Raw genomic sequence first — 27,735 nt, forward strand, 5'->3', positions numbered from 1 at the left:
AGGAGTGGGAGGGGGTTTGTTTGTTCGGTTGGAGGTTAATTTAGGGTATGGCCTTTGGTCATGTGTGGCAGGCTTTTTGAATGGTAATAAAATAGTACTTTAAAATGCTCAATTTGAGAAGCTTGGGATACCAGACTCCCCGTGCCCAGTGAGGAGCGACATGAATGACTTTGGCCCGGTTGTTCCTGAACTTCTTGAGCATTCTGGGCAGGAGTGGTATGGGTGGAAAGGCGTATAGGAGGCCTGAGCGCAACTTGAGACAAAAAGCGTCTCTGAACAAGAGCAGCCCTGGAAACTCCAACGCGCAAAACTGCTGACATTGCATGTCCTCGGCGCAGGCGAACAGATCTAACCAAGGTTCTACCCACCGCTGAAAGACCTTGCACCACTTCCAGATGGAGATGCCATTCATGATCTGCTAAGCATCAACAGCTTCATTCGTCTGCCCTGGCAACCAGGTAACCTGCCAGGTGACGAACCATGAGGGAATTGCCCTGCTGTTTCAGCAAAGTCCATGGTTGAAGACCCCACCCGGCCCAGTTTGCCTCAGTACCACATGGCGGTGGTGTTGCTGGTTAACACTTCAACCAGTTTTCCCTTGATTGTAAGAAGAAAGGCTCTGAATGGCAAGAGAATCCCTCAGAGATTGCCCTGGTGCTGCCCCCAATGGAACTTTAGGTCTCACTGCTGAGCCGGCATATGCCATCTGGCATGTGTCACAAGCAGGATGCATTAGACCATGAGGCCCAGCAGCCTCAGAGTCATTCTTAACAACATCCATGTTAGAGGCTGAAACATCTGAATCATAACCTTAATACCCTGGACTTTCCGCTTGGGCGGATAGGCCCAAAGCACAAGTTACTACTTGTGTAACAATATATCTGTCAGAGACATTAGTTAGTGATAGATTCCTTACCTTAGAATATCCCCAGGCGTCAGACTGGATCCGGAAGATTTTACGTAGCAAGACCCCTGCGCGCCGGCAGGTGTCGTCCGCGTCCGTCGTTAGCGCCGGAATGACGTCGTCAGAGTACTTAGACGCCGCCCATGTGCGCTGACGTCAGTTATGATACACAGCTTTTCCACGCCAAATACGCAGAGCCATGATAGAACTAACACTGGTGCCATGAAACTAGGGCCCTAAAAGGGGATGACCTTAACCCTAGATATCGGTTCGCAGAACGGGGAGGATGGGTGGGTCGGTAAGGAATCTATCACTAACTAATGTCTCTTACATATATATCGTTACACAAGTAGTAACTTGTGCATCTGAAAGAGACACGTTAGTGATAGATTCCTTACCTTAGAATAGATACCCCAGCAATACCAACCCCGGTGGTGGGTCTGCGAACCAATAATCACACCAGAAAGTCCTGGAGGACGGAACGGCCAAAGAAGCAATCCCTCCGCACTTGACTGTCCAGGCAATAGTGTCTTGCAAACGTGTGCAGCGAGGCCCACGTAGCTGCCTGGCAAATGTCCTGCAAGGGCACTCCCTGGCCCAGGGCAGTTGTAGTCGCCGTAGCCCGAGTGGAATGAGCCCGCAATCCAACAGGGGGCTCCTTTTTAGCCAAGGAGTAGCATGCCTGGATACACAATATGATTCACCGGGAGATGGTCGGCTTGTGCACCGCCTTTCCCTTCTTAGCGCCCACATAACCAACAAAGAGTTGGTCATCCACCCGGAACTGGCGTGTGCGATCCAGATAGTAAGAGAGCGCACGTTTTGGGTCCAGACGGTGGAGCCGCTCTTCCTCTTTAGAGGGTGGCGGAAAGAAGGTAGGCAAGGTGATAGACTGCCCGATGTGGAAGGCCGTGACAACCTTGGGCAGGAAAGATGGCCTAGTCAGCAACACAACCTTGTCCGGATGGATAGAAAGGAAAGGGGGTTTAGATGAAAGATCCTGGAGCTCACTCACTCTCCTGGCAGAGGTGATGGCAACCAGGAAAGCAGTCTTTAGAGAAAGAAGGCGGAGAGGACAGTTGTGAAGTGGTTCAAAGGGAGCGCACATCATGAATGTAAGAACAAGGTTCAAGTCCCACTGAGGCATCACAAACGGAACAGGAGGGAACGTGTGTGTGATGCCCTTCAGAAAGCGATTTACAATAGGGGAATTGAACAAAGAAGCTTGATCAGGTAGCCTTAATAACCACTTGGATGCTAATGACAAGGGTAACTCGTCATGGAGTGCCCATTCATTTCAATGGAAATGAAGCTAAAGATCCAGAAGTACCTTAGCATCCAAGTGGTTTTAACAAGCTGAAAGGGCAGAAAGGTAGCCCTTGATAGAAAGAAGGAAGAGGAGAACCTCAGAAAGGGGTGCAGAGAGTGGATCCACAGCCTTTGCTGTGCACCATGCCACAAATCTGTTCCACCTGCAGGCGTATACCGACTTTGTGGAGGGACGCCTGGCTGCCAGAATGACATTACAGACTTCAGGAGGCAAGTCAAATGGCCTCAACTGCCGCCGCTCACTCTCCAAGCTTGTAGGTGGACACTGGACAGGTTCGGGTGGAGGACGGTCTCCTGCTGCTGCGACAGAAGGTCCTCCCGAAGAGGCAGACGAATCGGGGGATCGACTGACATGCTGAGTAGCTCGGGATACCAGTATCTTCGTGCCCAGTCCGGAGCCACAAGGATAACCTGGGCCCGGTCGCGCCTGATCTTCAGCACTTTGGGCAGAAGTGGTATAGGCGGAAAGGCGTACAATAGACCGCAACTCCACTCGCGACGAAAAGCGTCTCCGAGCGAGTGCCGCCTTGGAAATTCCAACGCGCAGAACTGATGACATTGCGCGTTCTCTTCTGTGGCAAATAGATCTAACCAATGCTCTCCCCACTGCAGAAAGAGACCTTGAGCCACGTCCGAGTTCAGACGCCATTCGTGATCCATCATGCACCGACGGTTGAGTTCGTCCACCCTGGCATTCAGAGTACCTGCTAGGTGTTGAACCACCAGGGTCACGTCCTGATGTTCCAGCCACTGCCAGAGGCGCAGAGCCTCCGGGCATAGGGTCCACAACCCCACCCAGCCCCGTTTGTTGCAGTACCACATGGCGGTGGTGTTGTCCGTGAACACCTGCACTACACTGCCCCGGACAGAGGGGAGGAATGCCTTCAGTGCTAGTCGGATCGACTGCAGCTCCAGAACGTTGATATGGAGCCGGGACTCGGCCGGAGACCAGATGCCTCTGATCTCCGCCTCTCCCATGTGGCCTCCCCAGCCCTGGAGGGACGCATCCGTGTCAACCATGTGCTCCGGGTGGTGTAGGGAGAGGGATCTGCCACTGACCCAATCGCGGTCCGTGAGCCACCACTGCAACTGTCTTGCAGTGCCCTCCGAGATCAAGACATGATCGGACAAGTTGCCCGGATGCTGGGCCCACTGAAACTCCAGGTCCCACTGCAGGGTCCGCATCTGCCACCGGGCGTGATGCACCAGAAGGATGCAGGAGGCCATCAGCTCCAGAAGCCGCGGTGTCAACCTGACCGATACTCGGGATAAAGGCTGAAAGATCTGAATCAGAGCCTGAATATCCCGTACCCGCTGTTCGGGAGGATAAACCCGAAACTGCGCCGAGTCTACAACCGCTCCGATGAAGAGGAGCTTCTGAGAGGGACACAGGTGCGACTTCGGCACGTTGATGGAGAACCCCAGCAAGTGCAGGAGGTCGGCCGTAGTCTGGAGGTGGCAGACGACTGTCTGGGGCGAGCCCGCCTTTAACAACCAGTCGCCGAGGTAGGGGAAGACTGACACCCCTAACCTGCGCAGATGAGCTGCGACCACCGCCATCACTTTAGTCAACACCCGTGGGGCGCTGGTAAGACCGAAGGAGAGCACGGTAAACCGAACGTGCTTGTGGCCTACCGTGAACCGCAGGTAGCGCCGGCAGGACGGGGATGTGAAAATAGGTGTCCTGTAAGTCCAACGCTACCATCCAGTCTCCAGGGTAGCTAAGACGGAGGAAGCCGTTGTTGTTCCGTAGGTCCAAGATAGGGCGTAGGCCCCCTTTGCCCTTCTTGGGTACCAGAAAGTAGTGGGAGTCACAACCACACCCTACTTCTGGCCCAGGAACGCGCTCGATGGCCCCCGTGCCAAGAGGGCCGTGACTTCCTCTTGCAGAAGTTGCAAGTGATCCCCCGACACGCGGTGGAATTGCGGTGGCATGGCTGGAGGGGTCGCCTCGAAGGGGAGGGAGTAGCCCCTTCGGACGATTTGCAGCACCCACCTGTCCCACGTGACAGTGCGCCAGTGGAAGAGGTGATGGCGAACCCTGCCCCCCACTGGCGTCACATGGGCCTGAAAACACGGACTACGAAGGTTTTGAGGCGGATGCTGCGGGGAGAGGTGTGGATTGGCCTCGCCGTTGTTCCCGACCGCCGCCACCGCGCTGTTGAACATTCTGCGGTGCGTGGCTGGCAGAACGTGTGGGGGCGCCCCTTCCGTGGCCACGAAAGGAGCGAAAGGCACCCGATTGCTGGCGTGTGGCCGAGAGGCCCAAGGACTTGGCCGTAACCCTTGAGTCCTTAAAACGCTCAAGCGCATGGTCTGCCTTGTCGCCAAAGAAGCGACTGCCATCAAACGGCATGTCCAGAAGAGTGGCCTGGACATCGGCCGAAAAGTTGGCGGACCTCAACCAGGCATGGTGTCGAACCGCCACCGTCTTAGCCATCGTCCTCTGCCCAGTGAGTCTGTGGTATCCAGCCCACACCGGATGGAATATCGCGCTGCATCTCGACTCTCCGCAAGGGCTTGGGCGAGTTTAGCCCAGACCTCCTCCGGACATTGTGGCAGCACGTCCGCGACCGTGTCCCACAGGGTGTGGGGGTGTAGCAGCCCAAGAGGCATGCGGTATTAACAGACCGCAGTCCCAAACTCAGGGACGAGAACACTTTCTTCCCGAACTGTTCATACCTCTTGGATTCCCGATCGGGCAGAGCCGTAGGGAATGCGGTCTGGGAAGTGGAGGCCTGGATGACCAGGCTCTTGGGGGTGGGATGGGTGGACAAAAAGCAAGGGTCGTCCGGGGCCAGGCGGTAGCGTCTGGCCACGTTCCTATCCACAGGCGGACCTGTGGCGGGCTTGGACCAAGTGCCCACATGAACGTCACACAAGGCCTCATTAAACGGCAGAAGAGGCTCACTGGAGCTTGCCGGCGGTTTAAGGACCTCAGTGAGGAGGTTAGTCCTCACGGCCGCGACGGGGAGCTCAAGGTTTAAGGCCTTGGCCGCCCGCGTCAACACTACACTGTATGAGTAATAAAGGGGTAGGCCCTTATAACCCAAGGACCTGGGTCCATGTAGCAGTACAAATAAAATGTGGTCCGAGTTACCATATAACTAATATAATAAATCAATGTTATATCACATAGAAATTCACCATATATAAATTTGTCAAGGATTTAAACAGAATTAATAGGAGCCCTGCCCAGGCCCACGCTAAGACGGCACAGATGTCGACCGTCTATTGATGTATGTAATTCATTCCTGCAATTTCATTGCCACTTAGTTTGTTCACCATTTCAAATTAAATTCCAGCCTCTCCATTAATTTTTTCAGGCTCTCCACACCACTGTCCTGATGAAGACCCCAACATGAGGCATTAATTACCCTTCTAGCGTACACTGGGGGTCGAAACGTAGACTACGCCATTTGAACACACCATAGGACATAAAGAAAAACTATTAATTTAACCTATGTGTGATGCTATTCTGGAACCTTCTGTACATTTCTTGTAAAGGCGTTTTGATTTTAACGTGATGTCTTGAAAAAGTCACACCACCTTTACCCGGTCCCTCACAACCTCCACACTTCCCCCTCCCTTTCACTGAGAGCACTTCAAATGTAATGATTTTACAATTGCATTCAAGTTTTGTTTGTTTTGAAAAATTGGATACAATAGGCGGATTTATATACGCAAATATCAATATTGCGCCTAAACAAATATTGCACTAATAAATGCAATTTCCATGATTTTTTTCTCGATAATTGTGTTTAAATCCTTGACAAATGTATATATGGTGAATTTCTATGTGATATAACATTGATATTATATTAGTTATATGGTAACTCGAACACTACACTGTAAGCAGCCCCCTCCTCCGTAGCCACAATGGGAGGGGAGACAAATCCAGTGTCTGGCGAAGTGTCAATTCCACTGGCCTCCCCAAGCTCATATGTCCAGTCCTCTTGAGACTGGCACTCTTGTGCCAGAGGGTCCCCAAACCCCTCCCAATCACCCTAGTCACCCATTTCCTGCAGATCAGGGTCAATAGATGGGGCCGGTTCATGGACTAGAAATCTCCAAAGGCCGTCGGTAGCGGCGCCCAGCGATGCCGCACCGGCACCAGAGCCGGACCGAAGGAAAGATTGGGGACGGCGTCCACACTGGGCGCCACCCACTGGGCCGGCGCCGGCCCGGATCACGAAGCGGAGCCGAAGCACCCGACGGCGTCGGAGCCGAAGCACCCGACCCGCTAGGGCGCCCAGCCGGGACCGTTGGGCCCGTAGGGGCCACGGGACCCGGCTGAGAAGGGAGGGACCTCATGGTCATGAGGTACCGCTCGACCTCCTCTGGCGTCGCGTCATGCCCAGGGACCCGAAGGTGTGGGTCAGGCGGTGACGCCTGAGACTCTGTCGGAGCCGCGTGGGTGGTGTAACCCGTACCCCCAGCCGCATCGTGCGATCGTCGGGGTGGGTCGGAGGAACGATGACGTCTCTCCGACCTCTCATGCCTCTTACCTGAGGATTTGGATCCGGACGACCGATGTCCACACCCGGAGCTGTGAGGACTCTGACCACGCGACCGGTCCCTCGACCTCTTGTGGGACCGGGACCTGGAGCGGCGCGGGGCCGACTGCCGGAGCTCGAGCCGCTTGCAGGACCGCTCCCGCCTAGCTTTCGACGTCAGGGCCCGGCAGTCGGAGCAGGTGCGGTCGTCGTGGTCGATGCCTAAACACTTGAGGTACCGGCGATGGGGGTCTGTAACCAACATCAGTCGGTCGCACTTGGAGCAGGGCTTAAACCCGGGCATCCCTACCGGCACCGTCGGAGTCGAAGACTCGAGTAGAGAAATGATCAAAAGATCAAAAAAGTTTAGTCAAAAAATGACTACGGGGTAGAGCTTCTCCAGATCTGCGCTAGCTGGCGCGGAAAAAAGAACTGACGGCAGCGCGCATGGGCGGCGTCTAAGTACTACGACTATGTCATTTCGGCGCTAACAATGCCGACGCCTGCCAGCGCGCAGGGGTATTGCTATGCAAAATTTTCCGGATCCAGTCTGACGCCTGGGGATATTCTAAGGTAAGGAATCTATCACTAACGTGTCTCTTTCAGATACTGCAGTGTGTACATAACTCTGATGAAAGGGAGCATCTCAGATGGAGTCAGGTGTGACTTCGGCACATTGACCGTGAACCTCAGCAAATGCAGGAGATTCATCATAGTCTGGAGGTCAACAGTCAGTCGTTGAGATAGGGAATGATTTGCACAGATGAGCTGCAACCACCGCCATCACCTTGGTGAACAACGAGGGGCCAAATAGGAGCACCATGAACTGAAAGTGCTTGTGGTGTACCGTAAACCGCAGGTATTGCCGATGAACAAGCAGGTCTGGAGTGTGAAAATAGGTATCCTGTAAGTCCAACACTACTATCCAGTCTCCTGGGTTTAGGGCACACAAGACCGGAAACAGTGTGAGCATCCAGAACTTTTCCTTTTTGAGTAAGCATTTGAGGGTTCGCAGATATAGGATAGGGTGCATCCCCTTTTCCTTCTATGGGACCAGAAAGTAGGGGGAATAAAAACCACAGCATACTTCTGGCACCTGAACCCTTCCCAGGGCTCCTATGGCCAAGAGGTTCATGACTTCCTCCTGAAGCAAAGTCCGGTGATCCTCCATCAGTCGCTGGCATGGAGTGAGGGGTAGCCTTGAAGGGGCGGGAGTAGCCCCTTCGGACTATCTGGAGGACCCACCTCTCAGCGGTGATCTTCTGCCAGTGGTGGTCACTTCTGGCCACCTGACCCATGGGGTCAGAACGAGCCAAGCAGAGGTTGCCAAATTTGCGCAGTCTTGAGGCTTGGGTTTGGCCAGCGCGGTAAAACCCTCTTCCTATCCACAAAATGGGTGAACCAATGAGAGGCCCAAGGACATTGCCGTAGATAGTGAATCCTTAAAGTGCTCCAGGGTTATGCCTGTTTTGTCTCCGAAGAGACAGATGCAATCAAAGGGTATGCACATGAGGGCAGCCTGGACATCCCCAGAAAAGCCACAAGTTCACAGCCAGGAGTGGGGTCCAACAGCCACCTACATCACTCTGCTCAGCACGTAGGTTGTGTCAACCCCACAAATGGCAAACCTAGCTTCATCTCTCTAGTCTGATACCATTTGGGAGAATGGCCCGGGCTTCCTCCATGACCTGTGACAGCACTTGCAAAACCGTTAACCACAGGGAGTAACGGCCAAAAAGGCATGAGGTATTCACAGACAGGTTCAGAACGTGATGGAGGCCCCTCTGAGGCTCCGGGGTGCAAAGGCACACCAATAGAGTTAGGCCACCCAACTATAAGGCACATGCAGTCCCATCATGTTTGTGCTAGGCAGGGTTCTCTCAGACTCCTGGGAAGGTGGGGAAGCGCAGCACTGACACAGGTTCAGAGGAACAAGGACTAGAACGCGGAGACTCCTCCGTCGCGTCGGCAGAGAAGTCGAAGCACACTTCGACTTCTGTTTTTTGTGCTTCTTACCAGACCAACTTGATGGCTTCGAGTGGGAGAATAAAGAATTAGAACTCCCAGAGTTGCCTGGACCTTCCTCTCGGCCAGGACTGTGAACAAGACCTTCGAGAACGACGTGGTGTCGAGCACCGACCCTCAAACAGCTTTAGCGACCACTCCCTTTGAGCTTTCGGAGACATTACCTGACAGTTGGAGCTTGACTTAAACTCGTAGTCGCGCTCCAGGTACCAGAGACAAACCACGTGTGGGTCCATCACCTGACAGGTCCATCTCGGTGATAGGCCCCACACGGATTGAACCAAGAATTTTTCTTGGACATGAGAAATAACACCCACACCAAAAAAGAGGCTAACAAAATGTCAAAAAGTGAAAGAGTAGCTCTTCACGGATCTGTGCTGCTGACGCGGAAAAAAAGGAAAATGCTACTTACCAGTATGCATCTGTTCTTGGCATGTAAGGCTGTAGATTCATATACTTTGCACAGATCGCCATCTGGTGTTGGGCTCGGACGCTTGCACTTTGTCTTTCTTCGAAGCAGTCTTTGTAGTTACGAGGTAGGTGACTCCTCCTTATGATGATAGTGCGCATGGGAATCGACTCCATCTCCTGATTGTTTTGCCATAAAGGGTGATGGAGTTAGTAATGAATAGAAAGAGATGTCCAGGGGTGATGTATCTAAGTAAGATAACACTGCAATAGATAAAGGTACTCGGGGAGGCGTATATGAATCTACAGTTCTAAATGCCAAGAACAGATGCATACTGGTAAGTAGCATTTTCCGTTCGAGGCATACGAGCTGTAGATTACATACTTTGCATAGACTGCTACAGCAGTTCTGTTTGTTGCTGTAGCTAACCTGCATCTGTTGCAGTAGCTTGAAAAAAAGTTCTTAATATAGCCTTGTGAGAAGTTGGCCTGATGTGCAGTGCTCACTATTCTAGTGATCACTATATATCAGTCCAAACAACCCTTATTGATGATTGGTTGTAAGTCAACCTTATAGACCAGCTATCCTAGTAGCATGGATACGAGCAGTCTAAGGCTAAGACTCTAGAGGGCGTGTTAAGCCAGCTGTTTTACCATCACATTACCCCTTGAACACCCAGTGAAAGGACACCACACAAGTGTTATGAAAATAAACAGTGTATTTATTAGATTCACAACAGCCCTGTACTCTTTATGAGGACAGGGTGCTAGGCACACAACAAAACTCTTACGAAAATACTTAAGTTAGCACAGTATATACAAATGCCCGAGGGGCACGAAAAACCATATACGCTGAAAGTGGAATGCGAAATTACTAGCAGGTAAGTACAGTACTAATAGGCTTTGGAATCGCTAGGACTTGACTAGGGAATCGTTAGATTACTTCTAGGAGGCCCAGGGGACTCGGGTTCAGTGTGCACTCTCACGCGGGATGCGTGACAAAGTCTATGATAGCTAGTAAAGGTAAAGTTAGTGTTCACGGGCGAACCCGACCTGGTAGGGAGAAAACGAAAGTGGATCCTGACCCTTGGATAGTGAGGCTATGCTGGGGCACCGAAATGCCGAAGTTACCTAGCCCAGGGGCTGCAGCTGCATAGGTCTCAAAAGACGTCGGGAATCCTCGTAGACGAACCAGGAGCCTGGAAGAAAGATGCTGGCAGGCGACCAGTGAAGAGAGTTCGAAGGGATCCAAGCCTGGATCTCGAAGAAGGATGATACCTGAAAGCAGAGGGGACCACGTTCGTGACTACTAGCCAGTAGTCAGGGGGCACCAGGAGGGCACCGGATGGTAGTCACCTCGGCTAGGTGAGTGGGCGACGCTGGGCTCTGCAGATCTCACGGACCAGGAGGCGTTGTCGGCGACCAGGATGGAGAGGCGAGCTGTCCCACGATGGATGAAGCTGTCGGCGTCGAAGAACCCAGGATTGGGCAACAAAGCCTTGGCTAATTCAAGCCCACGCGGTGGACTCAAAATGGCGTCTTGAGTGGACCAGGAGGGTCCGGGGTGCTCCTCTTCTGGAAGGGAGCAAGAGCCAGTCTGGAGCAACCAGACCAGCAGCAGTGATGTCGTCGGGCGTCGTTCAGAAGGCCACAAGCCAGCGGGCTAGTAGCCAAACAACGCGGTGAGCAGCAAAAAGCAGAAGGGCCCCACGCCGATCGTGGAGATGCTAGGGGGCTGCTTTTCGGTGCTGGAGCTGCTCAGGGTTGGGGCTTCTCGAACCCCAAAGCACTCGCCAGGAGATTACTCGGCGGGCTTGCTGTGAAGAAGTCGTGCAGTCTTGGCAATAGTCGGTCCCATGAGGTCTCGTCGCACTCACGGTTCTCAGCTTGGCTGTAGAGGTGAGTAGAGGTCGGAGGTGCCAGGGAAGCCGGGTCTTGTCGAGCTGGGCAGTCGGATTCCGGAGGAAGGACTTACAGCAGACCGCAGTGTTCTTGGGATGGTGCCTGCGGATGCAGGGTGACTACTCCTTAGTCACAAGGGAGAATCTTGAAGAAGAAATCTTGATGTCCTTTCGTAGAAAGTCGTGTCTTGATTCCAAAGATGATCTAATTTGGAAGGGGGCCTGCTCCTACCTTTATCTGGGAAAAGGGGGCTGGCACGCGACTAAGTCCTGCCCTATGGGTGGGACCAGGAGGGGGGTGGTTACACCCCTCTCCTTTGGCGGGCTTTCCCCAGGCCAGGGGCTGAAGTGCCCCTGGAACTGGTTTCAGCCGGCCTATGCACAGTGAGCACCGGGGTGCCACTTGCAGTCACCTTCCTTTGTAGCCCTGCCTACCTGGAATACACAAAACCCTGTCTGGGACGGTGCTGGCACCGCCCCTGGCAGGAAACCCTTTGTCCTTGCCTCCTGCTCTGGGAGGACTCCCAGCAGCAGGAGGGCAGACTTGTGTCTCGGTGGAAGCATCCATTTTGTGGATGCTAAGGCTCTGTCTGACTTTAACCGGGGTTACAGGTTACATACATGTCGTGTCCCTCTAGAAGGGTGGAATGCTAACCCCGTCGCCAGAATTGGCGAGGGGTTAGTATTCCAATTCGTATGACACCTTACTCGACATGTTTTGATAAAGCGATACCAGAGTTGGCATATAACCGCGAGGATTATAATGCACTTAAGAGTATATGGTATGCGATATCATGGAAACGGCTAAGGGATAGATCCCGAAAGCCGCAGACAGGCTCAGCTCATGCCAGAGCACCATCTCACACGATTCCAAGCACTCTGCCTTCAGGATTGTTAAGGCCTGCCATAGGAGTGACTGATAGGAGATCTGTGTGTCCATTTTAGGGTTAGATATAGGTATACTATATCTAAAGCAAAGGGTGAGTACACCACCTTGCCCCAGCTGTCGTGCAGCCAGTTGTGTCAGTTTAGTTAGTCAGCCCAGGGGTGGCATAATACATGCTTCAGCCCCTGGGAGACTTCTGGGTGCACCTCAGCCCTGGGTACAGGGACCTGGAGAGGGCCCAGTGCCAATTCAGTACCTGAGTACAATTTGGATAGAGAGAACAGCTAGGCTGTGGGTCTGATTAGCAGGCCCACAGCCAGGGAAAGTCGTAAACCAGTGCAGCAAAAAGCAAAAATCTGGGTGATCATAGGATTGCAGACCCTACTCTCCTACAAGCCTGGCACACACAAGCTTGTTATTTTGCATGCACAGCTATACAATAGTGTTTTGTGAAGGTGTGAGTTGTAGAACAAGTTGCAGCTTTGCAGATGTCATCTAAGGCTATGTTCCCTAAGAATGCCATAGAAGCCACTAGTTTGCGTGTGGAATGCACTCTACGTGGAATGGTTAATGTACGTTTTGCTTTAATGTAGCATATTTGGATGCATTAACTATCCATCGCGCAATACCAGTTTTTGAAATGGGATTGCCTTTATGCGCTGGTGAAAAAGAAACAAAAAGTTTTGTTTTCCGGAAAGACTTGGTTATTTCAATGTAGTAAAATATTGCTCTTTTGACGTCTAGTGTGTGAAGAGCACGTTCTGCCACTCAGTCTGGTTGAGGGAAAAATTGGTAGTTCAATCGACTGAGGTAAAAGGCAGATACAACTTCAGGTAAAAATTTGGGATCAGTCCTAAGAACCACTTTGTTGTGATGAATTTGCATAAATGGTTCTTGTATGGTTAGAGCCTGGAGCTCACCAACTCTTTTATTAATTAAATTAGTTTTGTAACGCGCGCAGCTACCCAAAAAGGGTTTCCCAGCGCCTAGCACACAAATTGCTCGAAAAAGAGCAGCCAAGAACCATTTGCTACTAAAAGAGCCAAGTTTTAAGATTTCTTCGAAAGCTCAGACAAGATGGGTCATTCTTCAAGGACACAGGAAGAGAATTCCAGATTTTGGGGCCAAGACAAGAAAAGAAACGGCCTCCCATTCTTACAAGTTTAAATCTGGGAATCACGAAGTCTCCGTGGGCTGTAGAGCACAGGGGACGAGAAGGAATGTAAGGATGGATGAGCTCTTGCAGATACGTTGGTCCCACACCTTGTTTGATTTTAAAGATGTAACGCAGGGTTTTAAATTTAATTCTTTGATCAATTTGAAGCCAGTCAAGGTCACGTAAATACGGCAAGATGGAAGCCTGTCTAGGAACTTGACAAAGAAGGCGTTCTGAACTATTTGTAGCTTTCTCAATACCGTTTGGCAGCTACCGAGATAGAGAATATTGCCGTAATCGAGGCGAGAGGTGATGAGTGCCTGGACTACCATGCATTGGGTTGAGGCAGGGAGGATCCAAGATCGTGAAACAGATGGCAGCAACACTCGACACCTGTTGTCTCATAAAGAGACTATCATCAATAATGATGCCCAGATTACGGACATGTGTGACAGGTGGGACAAAGGAACCCATTTCCTGAGGCCAATGGTGAGGGCCCCATAGGTCCGTATGCTTGCCCAGGATAAGGACCTCGGTCTTATCCCCATTTAACTTCAAAAAGTTAATGCGCATCCACTCTGTCATTTGCCGTAGGCCGGACTGAAGGGCAGATGTTGTAGCATCTTTAGTGGCGGAAAGCGAAAAGACAATCTGCGTATCATCAGCATACGAATATAGGGAAAGACCCGCCTCTCCCGGTCTTAGATAAATCCTTAGCAGAAAAGACTTGAAAAATGCGACCATCAAGGAATGAAGCAAACCAGGATAAGGCAGTGCCGTCCAGCCCAAGAGATCTAAGGGCGTTAAGCAAGATGTTATGCGACAAAGTGTCGAATGCGGCACTCAAGTCTAATAGAATGAGTGCCGCTGTTTCCCCTTGATCTAAATGCTGGCGCAGTTTCTCAGTAACCCCAAGCAGAGCGGATTGTGAATAATGAAGAAAGCCAACTTTTTCTATGTGTTGTGTCAGTTGAGTATTGATATATTCTCCACAATTTTGGAGAAAGCCGGAAGCAGGGATATAGGTCTAAAATTTGATAGTACAGAAGGATCTGCTCCGGCCTTTTTCGATAAAGGGATTGACCATGGCTCGCTTTCACTCGGGGGGGGGGTACAAAGGCCTCCGGCATAGAGGCGTTGCACAAGCTACTTATCTTTGGGAACAATATATCTGTAAGAAACAGTAGTTAGTATTAGATTCCTTACCTTAGAATATCCCCAGGCGTCAGACTGGATCCGGAAATGTTTGCGTAGCAGTACCCTTGCGCATCGGTAGGCGTCATCTGTGGCTCCATGTCCGTCGTCGGCGCCGGGATGACTTCGCCGGAGTACTTAGACTCTGCCCTCGTGCACCGACGTCAGTTCTTATACACAGCTTTTCCGCGCCAGCAAACACAGAGCCATGATAAAAACCAACATTGGTGCCATAAAAACTAGGGCCCTGAAAGAGGATGACCTTAACCCTAGATATCGGTTCGCAGAACGGGGAGGATGGGTGGGCCTTGCATTGGAACAGTTTTTGGCAGTTTAAATATATAGTTACCGAAGGTAAGTAACTTGTGCATCTGAAAGAAACAGGTTAGTATTAGATTCCTTACCTTAGAATAGATACCCCAGCAATACCAACCCCGGTGGTGGGTCTGCGAACCAATGATCACACCAGAATGTCCTGGAGGACGGAACGGCCAAAGGAGCCATTACTCCGGACTTGGCTGTCCAGGCAGTAGTGTCTTGTGAACGTGTGCAGCGAGGCCCACGTAGCTGCCTGACAGATGTCCTGAAAAGGGACTCCCCGGCCCAGGGCAGTAGTAGCCGCCGTGGCTAGAGTGGAATAGGCCCTCAGCCCAACAGGAGGCTCCTTCTTAGCCAAAGAGTAGTGTAGGAGAGTAGGGTCTGCAATCCTATGATCACCCAGATTTTTGCTTTTTGCTGCACTGGTTTACGACTTTCCCTGGCTGTGGGCCTGCTAATCAGACCCACAGCCTAGCTGTTCTCTCTATCCAAATTGTACTCAGGTACTGAATTGGCACTGGGCCCTCTCCAAGTCCCTGTACCCAGGGCTGAGGTGCACCCAGAAGTCTCCCAGGGGCTGAAGCATGTATTGGTCCACCCCTGGACTGACTGACTAAACTGACACAACTGGCTGCACGACAGCTGGGGCAAGGTGGTGTACTCACCCTTTGCTTTAGATATAGTATACCTATATCTAACCCTAAAATGGACACACAGATCTCCTATCAGTCACTCCTATGGCAGGCCTTAACAATCCTGAGGGCAGAGTGCTTGGAATCGTGTGAGATGGTGCTCTGGCATGAGCTGAGCCTGTCTGCGGCTTTCGGGATCTATCCCTTAGCCGTTTCCATGATATCGCCTACCATATACTCTTAAGTGCATTATAATCCTCGCGGTTATATGCCAACTCTGGTATCGCTTTATCAAAACATGTCGAGTAAGGTGTCATACGAATTGGAATACTAACCCCTCGCCAATTCTGGCGACGGGGTTAGCATTCCACCCTTCTAGAGGGACACGGCATGTATGTAACCCCTAACCCCGGTTAAAGTCAGACAGAGCCTTAGCATCCACAAAATGGATGCTGGCACCGAGACACAAGTCTGCCCTCCTGCTGCTGGGAGTCCTCCCAGAGCAGGAGATAAGGACAAAGGGTTTCCTGCCAGGGGCGGTGCTAGCACCGTCCCAGTATTGTAGGTAGGCAGGGCTTCAGAGGAAGGTGACTGCACATGGCACCCCGGTGCTCACTGTGCATAGGCTGGCTTGAACCAGTTCCAGGGACACTCCAGACCCTGTGCTGAGGAAAAGCCCACCAAGGAAGTGGGTGTAACCACCCCCCTCCTGGTCCCACCCATAGGGCAGGACCTAGTCGCGTGCCAGCCCCCTTTTGCCAGATAAAGGTAGGGACTGGCCCCCTTCCAAATCAGATCATCTTTGAATCCTGAAACTACTTTCTACGAAAGGAACTCAAGACTTCTTCCTAAGATTTCTCCCTTGTGGCTAAGGAGTAGTCACCCTGCATCCGCAGGCACCATCAAGAACACTGCGGTCTGCTGCACGTCCTTCCTCCGGAATCAGACTGCCCAGCTCGACGAGAACCGGCTTCCCTGGCACCTCTGACCTCTACCCACCTCTACAGCCAAGCTGAGAACCGTGGGTGCGACGAGACCTCGAGGGACCGGCCATCTTCAAGACTGCACGACTTCTGCACAGCAAGCCCGCCGAGTAATTTCCTGGTGAGTGCTTTGGGGTCCGAGAAGCCCCGACCCTGAGCAGCTCCAGCACCGAAGAGCAGCCCCCCAGCATCTCCACGATCGGCGTGGGGCCCTTCTGCTTTCTGCTGCTCACCGCGTTGTTTGGCTACTAGCCCGCTGGCTTGTGGCCTTCTGAACGACGCCCGACGACATCACTGCTGCTGGTCTGGTTGCTCCAGACTGGCCCTTGCTCCCTTCCCGAAGAGGAGCACCCCGGACCCTCCTGGTCCACTCCAGACGCCATTTTGAGTCCACCGCGTGGGCGTGAATTTGCCAAGGCTTGTTGCCCATTCCTGGGTAACTTCGACGCCGACAGCTTCATCCATCGTGGGACAGCTCGCCTCTCCATCCTGGTCGCCGACAACGCCTCCTGGTCCGTGAGATCTGCAGAGCCAGCGTCGCCCACTCACCTAGTCGAGGTGACTACCATCCGGTGCCCTCCTGGTGCCCACTGACTACTGGCTAGTAGTCACGAACTTGGTCCCCTCTGCTTTCAGGTATCGTCCTTCTTCCAGATCCAGGCTTGGATCAACTCGAACAATCTTCACTGGTCGCCTGCCAGCATCTTTCTTCCAGGCTCCTGGTCCGGCAACGAGGATTCCCGACGTCTTTTGAGACCTATGCAGCTGCAGCCCCTGGGCTAGGTAACTTCGGCACTTCGGTGTCCCAGCATAGCCTCACTATCCAAGGGTCAGGATCCACTGTCGTTTTCTCCCTACCAGGTCGGGTTCGCCCGTGAACACTAACTTTGCCTTTGCTAGCTTCCATAGACTTTGTCCTGCATCCCGCGTGAGAGTGCACACTCTGCACCCGAGTCCCCTAGGTCTCCTAGAAGTAATCTAACGATTCACTAGTCAAGTCCTAGCGATTCCAAAGCCTATTAGTACTGTACTTACCTGCTAGTAATTTCGCATTCTAGTTTTAGAGTATATGGTTTTTCGTGCCCCTCAGGCATTTGTATATACTGTGCTAACTTAAGTATTTTCGTAAGAGTTTTGTTGTGTGCCTAGCACCCTGTCCTCATAAAGAGTACAGGGTTGTTGTGATTCTAATAAATACACTGTTTATTTTCATAACACTTGTGTGGTGTCCTTTCACTGGGTGTTCAAGGGGTAATGTGATGGTAAACCAGCTGGCTTATCACGCCCTCTAGAGTCTTAGCCTTAGACTGCTCGTATCCATGCTACTAGGATAGCTGGTCTATAAGGTTGACTTACAACCAATCATCAATAAGGGTTGTTTGGACTGATATATAGTGATCACTAGAATAGTGAGCACTGCACATCAGGCCAACTTCTCACAAGTAGCATGCCTTGATGCGCAACACAACCCACCGAGAGATGGTCCGTTTGTGCACCGCTCGTCCCTTCTTAGCGCCCACGTAACCAACAAAGAGTTGGTCATCCACCAGGAACTGGCGTGTGCGATCTAGATAAAATGACAGCGCACGTTTTGGGTTCAGACGGTGGAGCCGCTCTTCCTCTTTAGAGGATACGGAGGCGTAAAGAAGGTGGGCAAGGTGATGGACTGCCCGATGTGGAAGGCTGTGACTACCTTGGGCAGGAAAGAGGGTCTTGTCCGCAACACAACCGTGTCCGGATGGACAGAAAGGAAAGGAGGCTTAGAGGAAAGAGCCTGGAGCTCACTCACTCTCCTGGCAGAGGTGATGGCAACCAGGAAAGCAGTCTTCAGAGTAAGAAGGCGAAGAGGACAGTTATGAAGCGGCTCAAAGGGAGCGCATCAGGTAAGTCAGAACCAGGTTCAAGTCCCACTGGGGCATCACGAAAGGAACAGGGGGGAACATATGAGTGATGCCCTTCAAGAATCTGTTAACAATCGGGGACTTGAACAAAGAAGGCTGATCAGGTAGCCTCAAGAATGCGGAAAGGGCAGAAAGGTAGCCCTTGAGTGCCCAGAGCAGAGCCCTGCTGGGCAAGAGAAAGAAGGAAGAGGAGAACCTCAGAAAGGGGGGCAGAGTGGATCCACAGCCTTTGCTGTGCACCATGCTACAAATCTGTTCCACCTGCAGGCGTATACCGACTTTGTGGAGGGAATGGACACCTGGCTGCCAGAATCACAGTACAAACTTCAGGAGGCAAGTCAAATGGCCTCAACTGTCGCCGCTTAATCTCCAAGCATGGAGGTGGAGACTGGACAGGTACGGGTGGAGGACCGTCCCCTGCTGCTGCGACAGAAGGTCTTCCTGAAGAGGCAGACGAATCGGGGGATCGACAGACATGCTGAGTAGCTCTGGATACCAATATCTTCGTGCCCAGTCCAGAGCCACAAGGATAACTTGGGCCCGGACGCACCTGATCTTCAGCACTCCGGGCAGAAGTGGTATAGGCGGAAAGGCGTACAACAGACCACAGCTCCACTCGCGTCGAAAAGCGTCTCTGAGCGAGTGCCGCCTTCGAAATTGCAACACGCAGAACTGATGATATTGTGCGTTCTCTTCTGTGGCAAATAGATATAACCAAGGCTCTCCCCACTGCTGAAAGAGGCCTTGTGCCACGACCGAGTTCAGACGCCATTCGTGATCCATCATGCACCGACGGCTGAGTTCGCCCAACCTGGCGTTCAAGGAACCTGCCAGGTGTTGAACCACCAGGGTCACGCCCTGATGTTCCAGCCACTGCCAGAGGCGCAGAACCTCCTGGCATAGGGTCCACAACCCCACCCGCCCTGTTTGTTGCAGTACCACATGGCGGTGGTGTTGTCCGTGAACACCTGCACTACACTCCCCCGGACAGAGGGGAGGAATGCTTTCAGTGCTAGACGAATCGGCCGCAACTCCAAAAGGTTGATGTGGAGCCGGGCATCCGCCGGAGACCAGAGGCCTCTGATCTCCGCCTCTCCCATGTGGCCTCCCCAGCCCTGGAGGGACGCGTCAGTCACAACTACATGCTCCGGTTGGGGTAGGGAGAGGGATCTGCCGCTGACCCAATCGCGGTCCGTGAGCCACCACTGCAACTGTCTGGCAGTGCCCTCCGAGATCAAGACCTGGTCGGACAAGTTGCCCTGATGCTGGGCCCACTGAAACTTCAGGTCCCACTGCAGAGCCCGCATCCCCCACCGGGCGTGATGCATCAGAAGGATGCAGGAGGCCATCAGCCCCAGAGTCAACCTGACCGAGACTCGGGATAACGGCTGAAAGATCGGAATCAGAGACTGAATATCCCGAACCCGCTGTTCGGGAGGATAAACCCAAAACTGCGCCGAGTCTAGAACCGTTCCGATGAAGAGGAGCTTCTGAGAGGGGCACAGGTGCGACTTCTGCACTTTGATGGAGAACCCCAGCAGGTGCAGGAGGTGTAGTCTGGAGGTGGCTGACGACTGTCTGGGGCGAGTCCGCCTTCAACAACCAGTCGTCGAGGTAGGGGAAGACTGAAACCCCTAACCTGCGCAGATGAGCTGCGACCACCGCCATCACTTTCGTGAACACCCGTGGGGCACTGGTAAGGACAAAGGGGAGCACGGTAAACTGAAAGTGCTCGTGGCCTGCCGTGAACTGCAGGTAACGCCGGTGGGCCGGCAGGACCGGGATGTCAAAATAAGCGTCCTGCAAGTCCAACGCTACCATCCAGTCTCCCGGGTCTAGGGCAGCCAGGACCTGATCCAGTGTCAGCATCTTGAACTTCTCCTTCCGGAGCAAGCTGTTGACGTTAAGCAGGTCTAAGATAGGGCATAGGCCCCCTTTGCCCTTCGTGGGTACCAGAAAGTAGTGGGAGTAACAACTACACCCTACTTCTGTCCCAGGAACGCGCTTGATGGCCCCCTTGGCCAAGAGGGCCGTAACTTCCTCTTGTAGAAGTTTCAAGTGATCCCCCGAGACGCGGTGGTACTGCGGTGGCATGACTGGAGGGGACGCCTCGAAGGGGAGGGAGTAGCCCCTTCGGACGATTGCGCCAGTGGTGGTGGTGATGGCCAACCCTGCCCCCCCCCACTGGCATCACATGGGCCTGAAAGCTCGGACTGGGAGGGTTTTGAGGCGGATGCTGCAGGGTCAGGAGTGGACTGGCCTCGCGTTGTCCCCGACCGTCGCCACGGTGGTTTCCACGTCTGCCACCGCGCTGGATTGTAGTCTGCGGCCCGTGGCTGGCAGTACGTGTGGGGGCGCCCCTTCCTTGGCCACGAAAGGGGCGAAAGGCAGCCGTTTGCTGGCCCGGGCCCGAGAGGCCCAAGGACTTGGCCGTAGCCCTGAAGTCCTGAAAGCGCTCAAGCGTATGGTCTGCCTTGTCGCCATAGAGGCAACGGCCATCAAACGGCATGTCCATAAGGGTGTTTTGGACATCAGCCGAAAAGTTGGTGGACCTCAACCAGGCGTGGCGACGAATCGCCACCGTCGTTGCCATCGCTCTGCCCAGTGAGTCCGTGGTATCCAGCCCACACCGGATGGAATACCGTGCCGCATTTCGACCCTCCGCAAGGGCTTGGGTGAGTTTAGTCCGGGCCTCCTCCGGACATTGTGGCAGCACGACCGCGACCGTGTCCCACAGAGAGTGGATGTAACAGCTTAAGAGGCATGCGGTGTTGACTGACCGCAACCCCAAACTCAGGGAGGAGAATACCTTCCTCCCGTATTGCTCATACCTCTCGGATTCTCGATCAGGGGGAGCCGTTGGGAATGTGGTCTGGGAGTTAGAGGCCTGGATGTCCAGGCTCTCGGGGTGGGGTTGGTGGACGGGAAGCAAGGGTCGCCCGGAGCCGGGCGGTGGCGCCTGGCCATGTTCCTATCTACAGGCGGACCTGTAGCGGGCTTGGACCAAGTGCCCAGAAGAACGTCTGACAAGGCCTCATTAAAAGGCAGCAGAGGCTCGGCCGAGCTTGCTTGCGGTTTAAGGACCTCGTGAGGAGGTTAGTCCTCACGGCCGCGACGGGGAGCTCAAGGCCAAAAGCCTTGGCAGCCCGCGTCAGCACCACACTAAAGGCAGCCCCATCCTCCGTAGCCACGGTAGGAGGGGAGACAAAACCAGTGTTGGGCGAAGTGTCTAGACCACGGGCCTCCCCAAGCTCACCTGTCCAGTCCTGAGAAGATTGACACTCACGTGCCAGAGGGTCCTCGGACCCCTCCCAACCCAACACCCCTCGTCACCCATCGCCTGGTACTCCGGTTCAAATTATGTGGCCGGGTCGTATAAGTAAAAGTCTCCCATCGGCGTCGAGAATGGCGCCGAGCGGTGCCGGACCTGAATCGAGGGTAGGACCGGGGATGGTGTCCTGGGACGGCGCCGGAGGCGACATCCTGGGGGCCGGCGACGGCGAGGTCGACCGGCGGCGAGACGGATCCGGCAGAGCCCGACGGCGTCAGGACCGAAGCAGTCAACGGCGCCGAAGCACCCGGCCCGCTAGGGAACCCAGACGGGACCGCTTGGCCCGAAGGCGCCGCAGAACCTGACGGAGGAGCGAGAGACCTCATGGCCATGAGGAAGGACTATCTCCTCCGGCGTCGCATGCTGCCCAGGGACCGGCGGGTATGGAGCAGGCCGCGGACCCCTGGCCGCGTCACGCGAGCGTCGGGGTCAGAAGAGCGATGTCGCCTCGACTTCTTGTGCCTCTTACCCGAGGACTTCCTGCCCGAAGACGACTCCCGGAACTGTGGCGACTCCGGCCCCGCGACCGGTCCCTCGACCTCCTTTCGGACCGGGACCTCGAGCGGCGCGGGGCTGACTGGCGGAGCTCGAGTTGCTTGCGAGACCGCTCCCGTCTAGCTTTGAACGTCAGGGACCGGCAGTCGGGGCAGGACTTGTGGTCGGGGCCCAGACAGTGAAGCCACCGGTGATGGGGGTCGGTAAACGAAATCAGTCGGCTGCAATCGACGCAGGGTTTGAACCCGGGCATCCCTACCGGCACCGCCGGAGTAGAGAGACTTCGAAAGATGATCAAAAAGGATAGAAAAAGTTAGTCAAAAATTGACTAGGGTACAACTTTTTCCGGATCGGCGCTTGCTGGTGCGGAAAAAATAAGAACTGACGTCAGGGCGCGAGGGCGGCGTCTAAGTACTCCGGCGACAACGACGGACGCGGAGCCGCAGACAACGCCTACCGACGCGCCAGGGTACTGCTAGGCAAAAATTTCCGGATCCAGTCTGACACCTGGGGATATTCTGAGGTAAGGAATCCAATACTAACTTGTTTCTTTAAGATAAGAAGTTCTTTAAGGATGCCTTTAGATATAGCAGAGAGCTGACAAAGGATGTTAATAGGCAAAGGATCAAGAGGATCCTAAGAGATGTGATAGCTGCAAGGAAAGCTACTTTCCAGGTGAGGAATTGTAGTTTGCATTTGTGCAACGGTTCAAATGGTGGACCCATAAATAAGCCTTGTAAGGACAATATTAAGGTTCCAAACTGGAGAGGGTGGAAATATAGGAGGGATGATTCTTTTGAGTCCTTCCGTAAAAGCTTTAATAGCTGGTACTCTGAAAAGAGACAAGTGTTGTCTGTTTTGTAGATAAGCAGCTATCGCAGCAAGATGTAATCTAATAGATGTGTATGCTAAGGTATAGAGTTGGAGGTGTACGAGATAGCAAATTATGTTTTGAATTGTAAGAGATAGCAAATTATGTTTTGAATGGTAGAGTTGAGTGGATAGATTTGATTATTTTACAGTAGATTATGAATATGCTACTTACCAGTATGCATCTGTTCTTGGCATGTAGGGCTGCTAACATTCATATCTTAGCATTAGATCGCCGCCTAGTGTTGGGCTCGGATGATTGCACATTGTTGTCCTGGAAGAGTCTTCGAAGTATCCTGAGATAGGTGGCTCCTCCCCTGGACTACAGTGCGCATGGGCATCGGCTCCATCCCCAGATTGTTTTTCGCCATTGTGGCAGAAGATGGAGTGAAAGTGTAAAGGATGTCCATGCTAATGAATAAATACAATAGTATATCTGCAGCTGCGACAGGCACCGGGGAGGAGGGCGGGCGATATGAATGTTAGCAGCCCTACATGCCAAGAACAGATGCATACTGGTAAGTAGCATATTCAGTTCGAGGCATGTGGGCTGCTAAATTCATATCTTAGCATAGAATACATAGCAGTCCCTCCATCAGCGGCGGTTGCCCGTGCCAGCTGCAGAAACCTGAAAAAGTGTTTTGAGAACAGCCTGTCCTACAGCAGCTTGCTGTTTGGAATGCACATCAACACAGTAGTGTTTTGTGAAGGTGTGTGGTGTGACCCACGTGGCTGCTCTGCAAATGTCCTCCAAAGGAATGTTCCCCAGGAAAGCCATGGATGCCCCCAGTTTGCGCGTGGAGTGCGCCCTGGGGGGTATTGTTAAAGTGCGCTTCGCTTTCTGATAACATATCTGGATGCACTTAACAATCCACCTGGCTATCCCTGCCTTGGAGATTGGGTTGCCTTTGTGTTGTGGTGCGAAGGCAACAAAGAGTTGCTTTGTCTTTCGAAAGTGTTGTGTCCTGTCTATGTAGTACATCAACGCCCTTCGTACATCTAAGGTATGGAGCATCCTTTCCGCCACCGTTTGCGGGTTTTGAAAGAATGCTGGTAAGTCAATGGTCTGATTTAGATGAAACTGTGACACCACCTTAGGAAGGAATTTAGGGTTAGTGCGTAGCACTACCCTATTTGGGTGAATTTGAATGAATGGCTCTTGTATTGTGAGCGCTTGCAGCTCACTGACACGCCTCAGAGACGTAATAGCTATAAGAAAGGCCACTTTCCACGTAAGGAATTGGAGCTCACACGAGTGCAGTGGCTCAAATGGTGGTCCCATCAGTCTGGTGAGAACGACGTTGAGGTTCCACACCGGAGCTGGTGGTGTCCTTGGGGGAATGACTCTCTTCAGACCTTCAAGGAAGGCTTTAATGGCGGGCACTCTGAAGACAGAGAGGTGCTGCCTGTTCTGAAGATAAGCCGCTATGGCTGATAGATGTATCCTAATGGAAGTGTACGCCAGATTGCACTTGTAGAGATGTAGCAGATAGCAGATGATGTTGGGGATAGATGCATCTAGTGGGTTGATGTCATTGGACGTACAGTAGATGACAAAACGCTTCCACTTAGCAGCATAGCATGCTCTAGTAGTTGGTTTCCTCGCCTCCTTGATGATACTCATGCATTCTGGAGGTAGGTTAAGGTATCCAAACTCTAGGACTTCAGGAGCCAGATCGCCAGGTTGAGCTGTTGTGGATCTGGATGCTGAATGTCTCCATGGTTCTGCGTCAAAAGACTGGGCGTGAGGCGCAGTCTTTGATGCGGCACCACTGAGAGTTCGAGGAACGTGGTGTACCAAGCCTGGCGCGCCCACGTTGGAGCAACCAGGATGAGAGTCATGGAGTGCTGCCTTAGCTTTCTTGCGACCAGCGGTATTAGAGGGGCTGGCGGAAAAGCGTACGCAAATTTGCCTGACCAGTTCATCCATATCGCATTCCCCTGCGACTGTGGGTGAGGGAACCTGGCGGCAAAGAGTCGGCATTTTGCGTTCTCCTTTGTGGCAAACAGGTCTATCTCCGGATGACCCCACTGCTGGAAGTACGGGTGGAGAACAGAAGGGTGTATCTCCCACTCGTGCATCTGATGGCTGTATCTGCTGAGCAGATCCGCCATCTGATTGTCCTTTCCTGGGAGGTGTTCTGCCATGAGGAAAATGTTCCTCTGAATGGCCCACTTCCACATGCTCTGAGCCAGATGAGACAGCTGTGGCGAGTGGGTGCCTCCCTGCTTTTGAATGTAGTACATCGCGGTCATGTTGTCCGTCCGGACTAGCACGACCTTGTTGCTCAGATGTACAATGAAGGACTTGAGCGCCATGAAGATTGCCATCAGTTCCAGATAGTTGATGTGAATCTTCTGTTGCTGCGTCGTCCATAGTCCCTGCACTGTGTAAGTGAGCACATGAGCTCCCCATCCCTGGAGAGATGCGTCCGTTGTCAGGATAATCTGCGGCACAGGCTCTTGGAACAGTCGGCCCTTGCAAAGGTTGTGTGGAGTCCACCAATGCAGAGAGTCGTATGCCCGACTGGTAACCAACACTAGGTCTGTCAATTGCCCACGAGCCTGTGTCCACTGATTCGCTAAGCACTCCTGGAGCGGGCGCATATGCAACCGTGCGTGAGGGACTATGAAGATGCAGGAGGCCATCATGCCTATCAACTGCATGAACACTCTCGCTGGCAGGGAGTGTCGTGGTCTGAATCGTTGGATCAGCGACTGAATGCTGTCGATTCTGACTTGGTTTGGCTGAGCCATGGCTGTCAGGGTGTTGATCGTAGCACCCAGGAACTGCCGGACATGTGCCGGCTGAAGATGCGATTTTGGGTAGTTCAGGGAGAAACCCAGATCGTGAAGCAGGCGAATTGTAGTCGACATGTCTGCGGCGCACTGTTGCTCTGACTTGGCTTGTACGAGCCAGTCGTCTAGGTAGGGGTAGACATGGATATTCTGCCTCCTGAGGTGCGCCGCCACTGTCGCTAGACACTTGGTGAACACCCTCGGGGCTGTTGTGACTCCGAAGGGTAGGACTTTGAACTGGTAGTGCCTGCCTTGAATAGTGAACCTGAGGTATTTCCTGTGTGACGGGTGTAGTGGAATGTGGAAATAAGCATCCTTGAGATCTAAGGTTGCTAAGAAGTCTCCCTGGTTTAGCAAGGGAAGAATCTGCTGCAGTGTAAGCATGTGGAAATGTTCCGATAGTATGTACAGGTTGAGGGGACGTAGATCGAGAATGGGCCTGAGAGAACCGTCCTTCTTTGGAATAAGGAAGTACAGGGAATATACCCCTGTGCCTTCCTCCCCCACCGGCACGAGCTCGATTGCGCCTTTTTGCAGCATCGCCACCACTTCCTGCTGCAATAAGTGCAAGTGCTCTGCGGACATAGGCCTTTGCCTTGGTGGGATGTTGGGTGGAGTGGATTTCAACTCTAGGCAATAACCATACTGGACTAGTTGTCGCACCCACCTGTCTGTGGTGATGTTTCTCCAGACGGGCAGGAACTGCTGCAGTCTCCCCCCGACAGGTGTCAGGTGGTCGGGGGGCAGTGACAGAGAGTCACTGTTTGCTTGGAGTAGAGGTGCGGGAGCTGTTGTTTCCTCTGCCGCGACCTCTGTTGCTGTTATTCCTGTAACCTCCCTTGTTCTGTTTAGTGAACGAGGATTGCGCCCCACCTTTGGAGAACTGGGATTGTTGACCCATCTGTCCTCTGGTGACGCCACGTGCACCTGAGCGACGAAAAGTGCTGCCACGAAACTGTTGGGACTGTAGGGCCCCCATAGACTTAGCAGTGTCTGTGTCTTTCTTTATTTTCTCTAGGGTGGTGTCAACATCCGGACCAAACAGACTATCAGGATTGACTGGCTGATTAAGAATTGTTGTCTGAATATCCTGCTTAAACCCTGAGATGCGGAGCCACGCTTGTCTTCTCAGCATAACGCTAGTGTTGATAGCCCTAGCAGCTGTGTCCGCAGCGTCAAGTGCACACTTGATGGCTGCGTTTGATATTAGCTTTCCTTCCTCAATAAGCAGTTTGGTGCCTTCTTGGAACTGTGGGGGCAGGTGTTGTATAACCTGTTCTAGGGTGTCGTAGTGCGCCCTATCGTAACGCGCCAGGAGCGCCTGTGTATTGGCGATGCGCCAAAAGTTTGCTGCCTGTGCAGCTACTCTTTTGCCTCCTGCCTCTAGCACTTTGGACTCCTTATCCGGGGGAGGAGCTTCACCCGTTGTCTGGGAGTTGGCACGTTTCCTGGCATTGGCAACCATAAGAGAGTCCAGTGGCAATTGTCCCCGGATGTAGGCGGGGTCCGCAGGTGCAGGCCTGTACTTCTTTTCAATGCGAGGGTTGACCACTCTCGCCCTCGTAGGCTCCTTAAAAATGTCCCCAGCATGTTTGAGGACACCTTTCAGCATAGGAAGTGTTTTTACTGTCCTTTCAGATATTGCAAAGGTGTCGAAAAGGAAGTCTTCCTCAACCGGGTCGGCATGCATGTCCACATCATGATTGGCCGCCGCCCTTTCAATTAGTGCATGAAATCCTGCTGAGTCCTCAGTCGGGGATGCACGTGCATTAAAGGTCTGCGGGTCTTGGCCCACACCTTGGGTGTTCTGGTCACCAGTGTCATCGTATGAATCCGGTTGTACATCAGGTTCATCGATAGGGAAATTGTACTGCTCATCCTCATCATACCCCTCACCCACAGAGTGTTCTGGGGAGGGAGTGGGGCTCCGTCTTGGAGGAGGCTGGATCGGTTCCGTGAGGCCTGAGGCGTCAAGGGGCACCCTCTTTTTCTTCAGTGGGATGATGTAGGAGTCCACCGGCTCAGAAGTGATCTTCCTTTTATAGAGTGTCAGCTTGCCGGTGGCAGCATCGATGAAACGCTCTGAATCGTCTTCCGATTCGAGTAC

At 52.9% G+C, this 27,735-nt stretch overlaps 1 protein-coding gene across 1 annotated transcript in view; it reads right to left on the reverse strand.

Moving 5' to 3' along the window:
• PIWIL1 (piwi like RNA-mediated gene silencing 1) overlaps nt 1-27,735 on the reverse strand; it is a 1,966,306-nt gene that overhangs the window by 68,928 nt on the left and 1,869,643 nt on the right. The gene's annotated exons all lie outside the window — the stretch shown is intronic.

Source organism: Lissotriton helveticus, chromosome 11 (assembly GCF_964261635.1).
Source record: "Lissotriton helveticus chromosome 11, aLisHel1.1, whole genome shotgun sequence".
Classification (NCBI taxonomy): domain Eukaryota; kingdom Metazoa; phylum Chordata; class Amphibia; order Caudata; family Salamandridae; genus Lissotriton; species Lissotriton helveticus.